The sequence below is a fragment of the Nuphar pumila genome, chromosome 2, assembly GCF_984573655.1.
Source record: "Nuphar pumila chromosome 2, dmNupPumi1.hap1.1, whole genome shotgun sequence".
Lineage (NCBI taxonomy): Eukaryota > Viridiplantae > Streptophyta > Magnoliopsida > Nymphaeales > Nymphaeaceae > Nuphar > Nuphar pumila.
Window position 1 is genome coordinate 93,194,082 of NC_143250.1, and position 14,444 is coordinate 93,208,525.

At 39.2% G+C, this 14,444-nt stretch overlaps 1 pseudogene across 1 annotated transcript; it reads left to right on the forward strand.

Annotated features, from left to right (window-relative positions):
* Positions 1–11,233: 11,233 nt before the first annotated feature.
* LOC149846147 (putative galacturonosyltransferase-like 7 pseudogene) lies at positions 11,234–13,059 on the forward strand (annotated as a pseudogene). The gene has a single exon (XR_016430256.1). The product of XR_016430256.1 is annotated as a putative galacturonosyltransferase-like 7 pseudogene (transcript).
* The last annotated feature ends 1,385 nt before the right edge of the window (positions 13,060–14,444 follow it).

Consider the following 14,444-nt stretch of genomic DNA (forward strand, 5'->3'; position numbering starts at 1 on the left):
CTCTATTCGTTTACCAGTAACTTGAGCTCGTGGCTCAGCTTATGTTCATTTTTAGCTGAGTCCAAATTGACATTGGCTCATCCCTAAATGAGCTGAGCTGAACATGAGCTGACTCGTGTAAAAACATTTCATATATATATATATATATATCGAGATCATGCTGCCCTCTTTTTTGTTAGGTCACGTTAAGATCCTCTAAAAATTAGAGTTTTAGGTGTTTTATGCTAGATTTGAACTGTTAGATGTATTTATCATTGTTTATTCAATAGATTCAATTGAAAACATGTTTCTGATTAAGCTTCTTTGTGTGTATTTTGAAGAGGTAAAAAAAAATCAATGATTGATATTGTACTAAAATTTGATGGTTAAGTATTCACCTATGATAAACACATTTAATACTTCAGATTTAGCATAAAGCTCATAAAACTATGATATTTCGAGGGTCCTAATGTGACCTAATGACAAAAAAGGGCAACACAATCCTTATTACTACAACATGAGAACTAGAAATATGGGCATTTTCAACACTTTGCTGCAAAAAAAAGTGATAAAAATTTCTAGGTTGACTCCTCGATCTCGATCCAACAGTGGTATCGAAGCTTCTAGGTTAACAAAGGCTCTTCCGCCTTCGACAATTGAACTCAACATCAAAGGGGAACAACGACAAAAAAAAGGTCAGCGTATTCTTTTTTTTTTTTTTTCAAAAGCAGAGGTCGGTGATCTCTGCTTTCATTATTTCTTCTTTAGAGGACACAAACTCAATACAGGGTCTGCTGGTTCCTGGTTACAGATACCTTCCTTGAAGGGGAGGTTACCCTCCCGTTTTGGTCACCAGTAGTCGGCAACCTTATTTGGTTGTTGATGTATTTTTTTTTCCACATACTTAGCAGGTTGCTAGTAACAGGTAGGGGTGGCAAAATCTGTCACGACCCGCCAACCCGCTTCTTAGCTGGGTTTGGGTTTGGCTTAAATGGGTTCATGTCGTAAACGGGTCGACCCGCCTAACCCGTTTATTAAACGGGTCGGGTTCATGTTAGGGGTATGCCAACCTGCCAACCCAGCTGACCCGTTTAATAAATGGGTTAGTCGGGCGGGTCAACCCGTTTATCCGAACCTGACCCACCAACCCACCCGCCAACCCGTTTACCTGACCTCGACCCGCCCACCAACCCGTTTACTCGTATCTGACCCGCCAACCCGTTTACTCGTTTACCCGAACCCGATCTGCCAACCCATTTACCCAACCCGACCCGTTTATTAAATGAGTTAACCGTGTCGTGTCAGGTTACCTGTTTAATAAATGGGTCGGATTCGTGTTTGCCACGGCCGACCCGTTTAATAAACGGGTCGGGTTCATGTTGAAGTATTCTGACCCACCAACCTGCTGACCCGACCGGCCAACCTGACCCGATTGCCACCCCTAGTAACAGGCGAACCCCTATATCAGGCAAAATAAATAAATAAAAGGAAAGGAGAGGGGTAGAAGAAATAAATTTTTTTAGCCTGGCAATCCATCAGGTTGAGAGTTTAAACCGGATGGTTTATCGCACAAACGACACATAGTTTTAATAATAATAAAAAAAAGAAAGCTTTTTTATCGATTTGAGTATCCAATCACCTGAGCATCCGATCATATGAGAATCGACAATGAGGCCTATATACCAAAACAAAAAGGAACAACCATTATCTTTTTTCTCTCACCGAACATCTGCCATTTTTTCCTGAGTATCTGATTACCTGTATTTTTTTGGTAGCCATCCTCCCTGTTTTCTGGCAACCCAACCTACAGGCTGATCGAACTGGCTGATTGGCATCATCTTCTCTGATTTTTTTAAAAAGGGGATAAACATTTTTTTGTTGACATCTTCATCATCGAAAACCAAATAACCTTTTTTTTTCAGCGATCAATTTGGAAAGTAGATCGCACCGACTGCTATTCACCTGATCGAATTTCTTAATCTATAATTAAAAACAAAACAAAAACAAAAACAAAACAAAAAAAACAAAAAAAGGAAAGAGGATTACCATTTTTTTACTGCCATTTTTTTCTCTATTTTCCAACAATCTCTGGACAACATCGACATTCCTACATTTTCATCTCAATGGTTTTCATGTTTTTTCTGGCGAACGAGATGAAGGAGATCAGCGTTCTCTTATCAACTGCAACAACAAAACAAAGAAAAAAAAAACGAAAAAAAAAACACACCGACATAGATCGGTCTCTTCTTCCCTTTTTTGGCGAACAAACCGATGAAGATCGACCTTTTTTTTTCTGGCGAATAACCGATATTTTTTTTCTCACTGACTGAAACAAAAAGAAAGAAAAATGCAAAAGCTTCATCGAGAAGCTTCTAAATTTTTTGAGAAATTTGGTTTTATACTCTTTTATTTATAAAATTATGCTACTGCCGCCAATCATTTTTTTAAAATTTTGGTTGTATCCCTGTCAGGTAATATTACCATTTGATCGAGGTGTTTTTCATTATTCTTGGTCAAGTCCCTGAATAATTAAATTACATGTTTATCCTTGTAATTTACATTAATGTCAATTTTGTCCTATTATAGTTTATTTACAATACTACCCCTACTTTTAATTTAATTACCATTTATATCCCTCAGTTATAAAATTATAGATATACCTTTACTCTTTGTTGTATTTTACTTATGTGTCCCTAAATTATAGCAAAAGACCTCATTTTTTGGTAATTTCAAAATAGGACCCACACTCAAAAAATATTTTTTGAAATAGGGTAAATTTCTTATTTTTGCGGAAAACTCCCAATTTTTTTAAGTCCTATTTTTTGAGGGATCATTTTTTGCAGTATAGTTCTCTGACTTTTTTGAAATTACAAAAAAATGCTCAGAGTTTGCAGATTGGCTCATTTTTATTAAAAATCACAAACTTGATTGACATACATTTTTTATTTGGTATTTGCATGACATAATAAGTTTTATATCATGAATTTGCTGATTATCAACATGATATTTTATGAGTTCATGTCTAATATTCTCTTACTTATCTACTTGTTGAATGTTAAACTTATACTTATCATGCTTTGCCATCTTAAAATAACCAAAAATAGAAAATTTACAAGTAGGGTTTGTGCCACTGGACTAGCCAAAACTAATAAACTTAATGGTACTAATTTGTACATTTGAAAGAAAATAATACCTCTTGTTTTAACTTTAGAGAGCATTGAAAATGCCCTCACTACTGAAATGAGGGGCCCTGGTGATGTAGCTACCCAAGAGGTCAAAGCTGCTTTCATAAAATATAAAAGGGACAACATGTTGGCCGGAACTATCATGTTAACTTATATGAACGATGACCTTATTAAGGTATTTGAAGATTACCCTACAGCTAAGTCCATGTTTGAAGTCATCTCAAAGAAATACAACACTACTTTTGAAACACACATATAATTACTGTTAAAACAATACAATTCATGTCGTATGCAGGAAAATGATAATGTAGTTGACCATGTCAACAAAATGCTTGTTATGGCAAAGGACCTGATTATTGTTGGGAATGTGATTCTTGACCGGATGTAGATATCCACCATTTTGTATGGTCTACTATTCTCCTAGAAGATGGTGCAAACAACTCTTAGGTTAAATTCAAAAAATCTAACCTTGGAGAAGCTTCTTGCTCAACTAAAAATTGAGCAACAACATATACAACAAGATAGAAAAAGTGAATTACACTTCGTTAAAGATGCTCCCTCTCGAGGCTATAGTTCGTCTAGTTGCCCATAATTTAAGAAGAAATATTTTAAAGGCAATGACAAATTTGATAGGAAAAAATGTCCAATATTTTGCAAGCCGCAGACGCCTCACAAGTGAAGTGCTTCAAGTGTGAAAAAACTGAACACTTCAAGAAAAATTGCAGAAGCCGGTCAAATAACAACACTGGAAGGAATAATAGAAATAACCAGCAAAAGGAGATGAGATATAATCTGTGTGATATCATAATGCTCTTATGCAGACCAAGCACTTTTCGGTTGGTGGGTGGACTCTGAGGCAACGCGACATATAGAAATGACCAAGGAGGGGATGGTAGATATGATCGACTATAAACTTGGTGAACATCGAGTATACACGGGCAACAACTCCTACTTTCATGTTATGAGAGTCGAGAAGTATCGCATTGAAACCTCTAAAAACAATGTTCTGTTGTCCAATGTCCTGTTCGTATCATCCATGAGACCTAATGTAGTGTCTGTTTTGATATTAGTTGCCAAGGATTTTGAAGTTCATTTTTTATTAGGGAAGGTCACTATAGGAAAACATGGTTAAGTCCTATTTGATGGGGTCTTTGATCAAAATCATGGATTGTTCAAAATTTATGACTCGAATATGAATAAAATTTCTTTAACTTCTGCTTATATTGATATTGTCCTTAATGTGGATGTAAATGTTTGGCACCAAAGACTTGAACACATTAACTGAAAAAAGATAAAAAAAACTTGTTGAATTAAAATTAATACTTGACTTTCATGAATCTTCATTTCATAGATGTGAACCTCGTATTTATGAAAAATGATAAGAAAACCATTTCCACAAAATATTATTAAAGCATCAGATCTATTAGAAATCATTTGCATTGATATTTATGGTCTTTTCAGGACTCAAACTTATAAAGGAATACAATATTTTATATCATTTATTAACGATTTTTCTAGATACAGTTATGTGTATCTTATAACTTACAAGTATCAAGCATTAAATAAATTTAAGGAATATCATCAGGAAGTCAAAAACCAACTTGGTAGGAAGATTAAAGTTTTATGGTCTGATCGGAGAAAAGAATATACCTCAAACAATTTTTTTGAATATTGCAAAGCCAATGGGATCAGACCACAAACTACTACTCTTGGCACACTTCAGCAAAATAGTTTTGCTGAAAGATTTAATAAGACTATTCTTGATATGGTTAGATGTATGTTATCTAACACTTCATTACCCAAAATATTTTGGGAAGAAGCTTTACATACAAAAACATATGTCCTAAAAAGGGTTCAATATAAAGTTATTGTTTCAACCCCTTATAAGTCATGGACAGAAAGAAAACCTAGTCTAAGTTACCTTCGTAGGTGAGGTTCTGTAGCTCATATAAAAGTTATAGAGTGATCAAGAGATAAACTTGATACCAAATTTATAAGGTGTATATTTATTAGATATCTCAAATGATCTAAAGGCTATAGATTTTACCACCCAGATAATGGTTTAATTGAAAGTAGAGATGTTATCTGCTTGAAAGATCAAAACATACAAGAAGTTATTCCAGAAATTAATGAAGACGATCATCTTGATCTACAATATGATTCTGATGACTTACAAGAACCTGTAAGAATCCACGAACCTTATGAAATCTCTTCATCTTCTTATCCTCAACAGTCTCAAGTTGGGCATAAAAGTTCTAGAGCTCCTCCACCTTACTTAGATGACTATTATATCTACCTATCAGAGGAATTGTGTTATACTTTAGACATGAATGTCATGGAAGATAACATGTCATATGGTGAGACAATAAACTCACGTGAGTCAACAGACTGGGTAAAAGCCATGGACAAAGAAATTGAGTTCATTGAGAAAAACTAGGTTTGGGAATTGACTGATTTACCTGAGAAAAGGAAAGCCATTGGATGTAAATAGACTTTAAAGAAAAAAATTAAGTCCAATGATAGCATTGATAAATTTAAAGCAAGATTAATTGCCAAGGGTTTTTCTCATAAAGAAGGATTAGATTATATTGACACATATTCACCTGTTGTAAAATTCATCTCGATAAGGATAATTCTTGCGATAGTAGTTCACTGCAACCTAGATCTACATCAAATGGATGTTAAAACCACTTTTTTAATGGTGAACTTAAGAAAACCATTTTTGTGGAGCAATCTGAAGGTTATATAATAAAAGGCAAAGAAGATAAAGTATATAGGTTGAAAAAAAGTTTATACGGACTCAAGCAATCACCATGTCAGTGGTACTTAAAGTTTCATAAAGCAATTACGTCATTAGAGTTTATTGCAAATAAATTTGACCACTGTATTTATGTCTGAAAAAGTGAGAGTAAATTTGCTATTCTCTTACTGTATGTGGATGACATTCTTCTGACTGAAAACGACAACAATATGATTGTTAAAACCAAGTCATGGTTAAATTCTCATTTCGAAATGAAAGACATAGGGAGAAGCATCCTATGTTCTTGAAATTAAAATCACTCGAGATAGAAACTCCAGACTTTTAAGCCTAAGTCAAGACAGATATTTAAATCATATACTCAAGAAATTTTAAATGAGTGATTGTAAGATAGTTAGAACACTTATGGTAAAAGGTATCAAGTTGAGTATGAATGATAGTCCCTTATGCTCAAGCTGTCCCTTATGGACAAGAAAGACTAAATGTCCCTTATGCTCAAGCTATTGTAAATTCATGTATGTTATGCTATGCACTAGGTCTGATATCAGCTTTGTTGTTGGCCTCGTTAGTCGCTATCAGAGTAATCCTGGTTGGCCACACTGACAAGCGGTAAAAAGAATATTTTGATATTTAAAAAGGATTATAAACTCGAAACTATGTTTTCAAGCAGATTCTTTAGAATTAACTAGATATTCTGATGCTAACTTTGTTGGCAACAAAGATGATAGTAAATCCACCTCTGGATATGTTTTCTTTCTGAGCGAAGGAGCAATTTTTTGGTCATGTAAGAAACAAAGTTGCGTAGCACAGCATATTCAGGAAGCTGAATATATTGCATGTAATGAAGCTGCCACATTTGTCCTTTGGATAAGCCACTTTATTAATGATTTAAAGAAGAAAATAACTAATGGGCCAGTCTAGATTTATTGTGATAATGAGGCTGTCATCTTTCTTATGAAGAGTGGAGCTGATAATTTAAAAAGTAAACACATAATGGTAAAGTACCATTACATTCATGATATGATTGAAAGAAATGAAATCAAAGGTAGTTATTTACCCACATCTGATATGATTGCTGATAAGAGGAAATGTTTTCAAAACATGTATCATGCATGAAATTAAGATATGTCTAAGAAAGACATATGTCTGGATGATAAACTCATTCTAAGAATGTTGATGCAAGGAAAATACTCCAATAGTGGAAGGCTAAATCTTGCATCTAGTTTTTGTTTCACATGTTCAAGTGGGAGATGTTAATCCATTAGAGATCACCGTGGCATGTTTCACAGAAGATCTCATCCGTTAAAGAGAGATGTGGACCCACTCTCTCTTTAACAGGTGAAACCGCCTTGGTTGAAGGCCTTATCCAGAATAATCTCTTTATTTTGTATAACCTCAAAGTGAAACAGAGTAACTGCTATGCTGGGGTAAACAACTACTCAAGGAGAGGTAAATTTTCAGCAGCCCTTCTACTATGAATAGAAGGAAGACTTACCGAAAACCAATCGTGCGTGAGATAAACCCCCTTTAAAGAAGACCATATATAATCTACTTTGTCGACTCCTCGATCTCAATCCAATGGGCATATGGTGGTGCACTCTCTTGTTTGCATGTATTGATCTACTTATTTATTTTCTATATTACTGTGTATATTTATCTTCAAAAGATTTTATTTTTCATGTGGTTAATAATAAAGATTTAGCTAAAAACAATGCGTTGCTGCCAATTTTAAAGACTGAAAATAGAAAATAGAATCTGACAGACACTATCCCAAGGTTATCTTTTGCTTGTAGCTAGTGATTTTTTATTTTGCTAGGCTAAGTGAAAACACCTCCCGACCGCATAGGTTGGTAAAGCCCTTAAGTTCTCTCTTGTCTGCCAGCTAGTTTCAGCCTTGAATCAAGGGATGCCGTCCTTACTGTGTGTATGTAAATTAGGGTGGCAAAACCTGACACGGCCTGCCAACCCGACTCTTAGGCGGGTTCGGGTTGGGCAAAAATGAACCCATTTAATAAACGGGTCGACCCGCCTAACCCGTTTATTAAACGGGTCGGGTTCGTGTTAGGGGTATGCCAACCCGCCAACCCAGCTAACCCGTTTAATAAACGGGTTAGGCGGGCGGGTCAACCCGCTAACTTGCCAACCCGTTTACCTGACCCAACCAGTTTATTAAGTGGGTTGGCGGGTCGTGTCGGGTTACCCATTTAATAAACGGGTCGGGTTTGGGTTGAGGTATGCTGACCCGCCAACCCGACCCGATTGCCACCCCTAATGTAAAACAAGAGTATACCGTACCATGACTTAAGGTGGTTCAACACGTACCACAATATGGATATAAACTATCTTTATTGAGCAGAATCTCACGACTCTTACATGTTCATGTACATCGAATCATATGGATAATTTATCCATTTATTGGAGGTCATGCTTTCATTATATATATATATATATATATATATATATATATATGGTGCTGACATGGCTTTTGAAGGGCTGACCATATACAGATGTGTTGGACACGATTGATTTATTAGAAAACGATACTGGGATCATGTTTTTTTATCAAAAATATGTTTTTATAAGATTTGAATATTAAAAAACCATCTTAGACTGATGAATTTTTAAACTTTATAAAAACCTATCAGCATAGAGAAATGGGATGATCCAAGAGTCAGTCCTATAAAATCAAGCTTGTAGAACGCATCTTCGTGATCATATTTAAGGAAAACATGAAAAAACCCATCTAAAGCTTGGTTAGCACAGTGGTTAGCGAGAAAATGGTTAGCATCTCTCTTTCTATATATATATATATATATATATATATATATATATATATATATATATAGAGAGAGAGAGAGAGAGAGAGAGAATATAGAAACCCTAAAGGTTGATGACAAAGCTTTCATGCTTTCTTTATATATATATATATATATATATATATATATATATATATATATATATATATATATATATATATATATATGGTGTTGACATGGCTTTTGAAGGGCTGACCATACAGATGTGTTGGACACGATTGATTTATTAGAAAACGATACTGGGATCATGTTTTTTTATCAAAAGTATGTTTTTATAAGCTTTGAATATTAAAAAACCATGTTAGACTGATGAATTTTTAAACTTTATAAAAACCTATCTGCATAGAGAAATGGGATGATCCAAGAGTCAGTCCTATAAAATCAAGCTTGTAGAACGCATCTTCATGATCATATTTAAGGACAACATGAAAAAATCCCACAGTGGTTTGGCCAACTATTCAGGTGGATCCGTCGATACCGATTCTCAAGTGAATCGTTCTGAATCAGCCAAAAAATAATTAAAAAATATTACATGTCATTCAGAGCGTAACATGTGTTGTATTAAAATAATAGTACAAATTTAATTTTAAGCTATTTTTATATTTATTAAAAATAGCAGATTCAGGTCAGTATCCTATGGATTTTCTGGCGTCGATACGCACTGACAACACTGGGATAAACGGTGCAGCTGGCGCTCCAGACCCGGAGTCAAGCTATCTTAACCCTTGTGGGAAATAGACATCGTGGATAAGTGTATCACCAACCCTTAAATTTAAATTCCTCTCACCAGTCACCACCCTTTACTACAAATCTCAATAATATTTTTGTACGTTGCGCTGTAATAACGGAGAGAAATTCCGTTACGGTGACGTTATTTTAGTTTGAGGGGGAGGGGGACGCACGGCGACATCGTCCGAACGGGGATGTCCTTATCGTTCATCTGTAAGATGCACGGCCCTGTTAGGTCGTAAGAACGTTGACTGACACGTTAACACGCCCTAGATTCTCACGCCGTCCGTCCTGGAGATCAACGGCTGACGGAAAGGGATGGTCTATCACCAACCAAATCACGACGTGCAGCTCATTCTGCCAAACGGGATTTATGGAAACTCTAGACTAATGTTGTCAGTATCGGTTCGAATCGACATAAAATCAAAACGATATTAACCTGAATCGGCTTTTTTAAATAAATAAAAAATACTTAAAAATAGAATTTTGCTATTATTTTAATGGTTTTAACACATGTCACGTTCTGATTGACATTTAATTATTTTTAGCCGATTCAGAACGATTCACTTGAGAATCGTTATCTTCCGATTCACCAGAATTCGTTGGCCAACGATTCGATTTGGACAACATGGCGCCAGACCGTTATTCCAAAACGAGCTAAATGCAAAAATATAAAGAAAATAAAAAAGATGAACAAAAAAAAGAAAGAACCGGACTCTCTTTTAACAGAGGACTCTCTTTTCACTTAAATTACATTAAAGCCACTACGGTAAAAAAATAGCGATAAACACAACTAGGAAGGGTGACAAAATCTGACCTGACCCACCAACTCGCCTCTTAGCTGATTTAGGGTTTGGCTTAAACGGGTTCATATCATAAACGGGTCGACCCCCCTTAGGGGCATGCCAACCCGTTTAACAAACGGGTTTAGCTAGCGAGTCAACCCGTTTAATTATTTATGTTTATCTTGATGATTGTAAGACAACTTGGTGGATATGTTTGTATTATGGTTGTTTTTATGTTAATGTTGGTAGTACAATTCTATATTGAGATTTGCAGAAAAAAATTATAATATGTATTTTTTGTGTGTGTTTCTAATTGTGTTATTGGGGTTAGACAGGTTATTCGGGTTACTTGGGTTGTGTCTATGTTATCCGGTTGACCCGTTTAATAAATAGGTCATCGTGTCGTGTTGACTTGACCTATTTATTAAACGGGTTAGTCTGTGTCATGTTGGATTACCCGTTTAATAAATGGGTCATGTTCGTGTTTGCCACATCCGACCTGTTTAATAAACGGGTCGTGTTGGTGTTGAGGTATTCTGACCCGTTGACCCGACCCACCAACCCGCCGACCCGACCCGATTGCCACCCCTTATGTCGATATTTCATCCAAACGAAAAGAGCATTAAGTTCATCTGACGTATCACTCCGTCCGTCCCTCTTGTTTAATGGGCGCCAGCCTGGTCCCTGGTAAGAACTGCGCTATGAGTACGAAAATACGTATGTCTGGCATTATACGGATACGGTTCCCGAAGATTCCTCACGAGATTGTCGGCACTCGCCAGGAGAGTCCACCTCACCGTACCGGAACTCAGTTTACAGGTGTCCGGCCACGCGTATAGATCTCTGGCCCTCCATCTCCGATATGTGTACGTCCCGTCCTGACCCCGACCCCATCGCGTACGTGTGCGTACATCCGCACCTACACCTTCGCTCGTGTGGGCCCAAACTCCTTTAAAAATAAAGATGAAATAAATAAATAAGTCTGAATAAAATAAAGGAGAAAAATCCCTGGAGAGTTCAACGTGGATTTCCATGGCGGAAAAGGCTACAATTTTTCATCCCTCTATCTTTGTTCCCAACCAAACGGTACAGTGAAGAAGAAGAAGAAGAGGAAGAAGGGTGGGAGAAAACGACGGCCGTTGATTGAACTCTCATTCTGCATCACCACCGTCGATGGGCGTCGTTCTCGAGCTGCCAATGCTGGAGTTGGTGCTTCGTTCCGGGGAAGCGGAGGGGGAGAGGATCTGCGTCTGATTCCGGGAGAGGCGAAATCACGTCCGTTAGATGAAAATCTGGGGTGTGTACAGAGACCAGAGGCTGGCGGACATCAAGGGAACGCTGGTCATTCTCCAGCTTCTCATCAGCCTAAGGTACATCGGCGGCCGGGCGAAGGCCCACCGGAGAACTCGCCGGAAAATGCTGTGGTTCGTGAAGCTCTCCGGCTTTGCCTCGGCGGCCATGGTGATGATCATCCTGTCGCCCTCGCTGCAATCATTCCCCCCGGCGGAGGCGTTTCGGGAGGGCTACCTCCGGCTCCCGTCGCAGATCCCGCCCGCCGGAACGACTTCGAGCCGGTTTTCCTTCCAGACGGCGCCGGCGTTCCGCAATGCCGGAGAATGCGAGGGTCCGGGCAGCGAAGGGAAGAACGTCTGCGACCCGTCGCTCGTCCACATCGCCATCACGCTCGACTCCGAGTACCTCCGCGGGTCTATGGCCGCCGTGCATTCCGTTCTGCAGCATTCCATCTGCCCGGAAAACGTCTTCTTCCACTTCCTCGTCGCCGAGCCGGCCTCCGATCTCGAGCTCCTTGTGAACTCCACCTTCCCCTTTTTGAAATTCAAGCTCTACTACTTCGATCCCGATCTCGTCCGGGAGCTCATCTCGACGTCCGTCCGGTCGGCGCTCGAGCAACCGCTCAACTACGCCCGGAACTATCTCAGCGATCTCTTGGAGCCCTGCGTCCGGCGGGTCATCTACCTCGACTCGGACATCGTCGTCGTCGACGACATCGCGAAGCTGTGGGGGATCGGGCTCGAGTCGAAGACCGTCGGCGCGCCGGAATACTGCCATGCGAACTTCACCAAGTACTTCACCGCCGGATTCTGGGGCGACGCCCGGCTTTCCGGTACTTTCCGGGGTAGGAACCCGTGCTACTTCAACACGGGGGTGATGGTCATCGACTTGGAGCGGTGGAGGCGGTTCCGCTACACCCGGCGGATCGAGCGGTGGATGGAGATCCAGAAGGTCCGGCGGATCTACGAGCTCGGCTCGCTCCCGCCCTTCCTCCTCGTCTTCGCCGGAAAGGTCGAGCCGATCGACCACCGGTGGAACCAGCACGGCCTCGGCGGCGACAACGTCCGGGGGAGCTGCCGGGACCTCCACCCGGGTCCGGTCAGCCTCCTCCATTGGAGCGGAAGCGGCAAGCCCTGGCTCCGGCTCGACTCGAACCGCCCGTGCCCTCTCGACTCGCTCTGGTCTCCCTACGACCTCTTCGGCTCATCGTCATCCTCCCCTTCCTCCTCATCATCATAGGGCGAATCACGAAAACCTTCCTCCTCCGTCGGCGATGACGTATTTTCCCGGCGACGGCTCGCCGGAAAAAGGGAGCTGTTCGTGGTCTGTTCTCTGTTCCTCATCCCCGCCCTTCTTTTTGTTGTTCGCTGTTATTGATTTTAGTTGCGTTTTTCTTTTTTCTTATTTTTGTTTGGTTTTCATTTTTCTCTTGTATTTTAATATTATCAGATTTGTCATTGACGATTTACAGTTAATTTCGTTTCTGCAAATAATCAAAAAGATAAATTCGTATTCTTCTCCTTCTTTCATTCCTTTCCCTCTTGTATTCGTTAAGCTCGCTAATTATTCCTTAATTTTTTTTTCTTTTTTTTAATTTTGTAATTATCTCTGTACACGGTGGGCCCCGCGTTCACAACCCGCCAACTTCCAGAGCATCCGATGTTGGTGCTCCTTTCACTTTTCGCCCCCCCCCCCCCCACTTTTTTTTTTTTTGGATTATTTTCTCTCTCTAGACATATTAAAATATAGCAAATTGGGGGATTCTGAATTTTCTTGGTGGAATTTCCAGATTGGTGCCTCCTGAGATGGCATTAGTTTGGGGGTGAGGGTGACCATTCACCAGCCAGGTGGCAGTACAGCTTGGCATAAATAATTCAGGGTGGGATTTTACAGATTTGGCTGCTTTTCCTACGGAAAACGTAAGGGAGAGGGAAATATGACAATGAATCGTGGGAAAAGCAATGGGGTCTCAAATGCCAATTCACAAGTGATGATGATACGGTAGCATGTGGGAAGAAGGGTTCCAAAGAAAAGTTGGCCGATCATTGTTGTGATTTTTCCTCAAGCTGCTCTCGGGGTGGTCTCCTTTTTTAGGGCAAGTTTGGAATGAAGAAAAATGTCATAAAAGGGATGCAAAATAAAAAATTCTGTATGGATTTTTTGACCCTTTTGAAGGAGAGTAGTTTTTTGGCTGAGAGAGTTTTTCTAAAAAGTATATTTTTTGATAGAAAACATTCTTCCTGAGAAATGTTTCCTACCAAAAAATAATTTATTTTATACTCCATCACCCATCTCACCACCACCCACCCACCTCTCTCTCGTTTTTTCACATTTTCTCATGCTAGAAAAACAAGAGAAAATTTTTCTTTTGAAAAACTCCAAGTATCATAAACTCTCATAGGCAAAACTTTCTTTTCTGAAGAGAGTTTTTCTCTCTTCCGAACTTGCCCTTAGGGTTGGTGTTTGCTTTAAGTGGTTACTCATATGAGGTTTGGAGTGTGTAATTCGTGCTTATCATTAGGCTTTGTATTAATAGCAATTTTTTTTCTTTTTTTTCTTTTTTTTTTAAGTTTTTGCCCGGCGGGTTGGTTGGTTGGTGTTAGAGGGTCGGCCTAGTAGGGCTAGACCCAAGTTGGGGTTGGTTGGGCTGGGACTAGTCCAGATGGGGAAAGCTCATCAACCTTCATCATCTTGGTTGTGTGATGAGAGCCAACTAGAGTTGTCACTCTCCTACGAGTCCACGTCATGTGGTTAAAATCTCGTGACCCTTTCGTTTTCTGGTTCATTTCTATTTGGAGCTGATTCATTAAAATCTCTCCCTCTCTGGGACATCTACTCGATTAATCCCTTTCTATAAAAAGCAGCACCAACTAGGGACGGCAGTGGACCGGGGGACAAC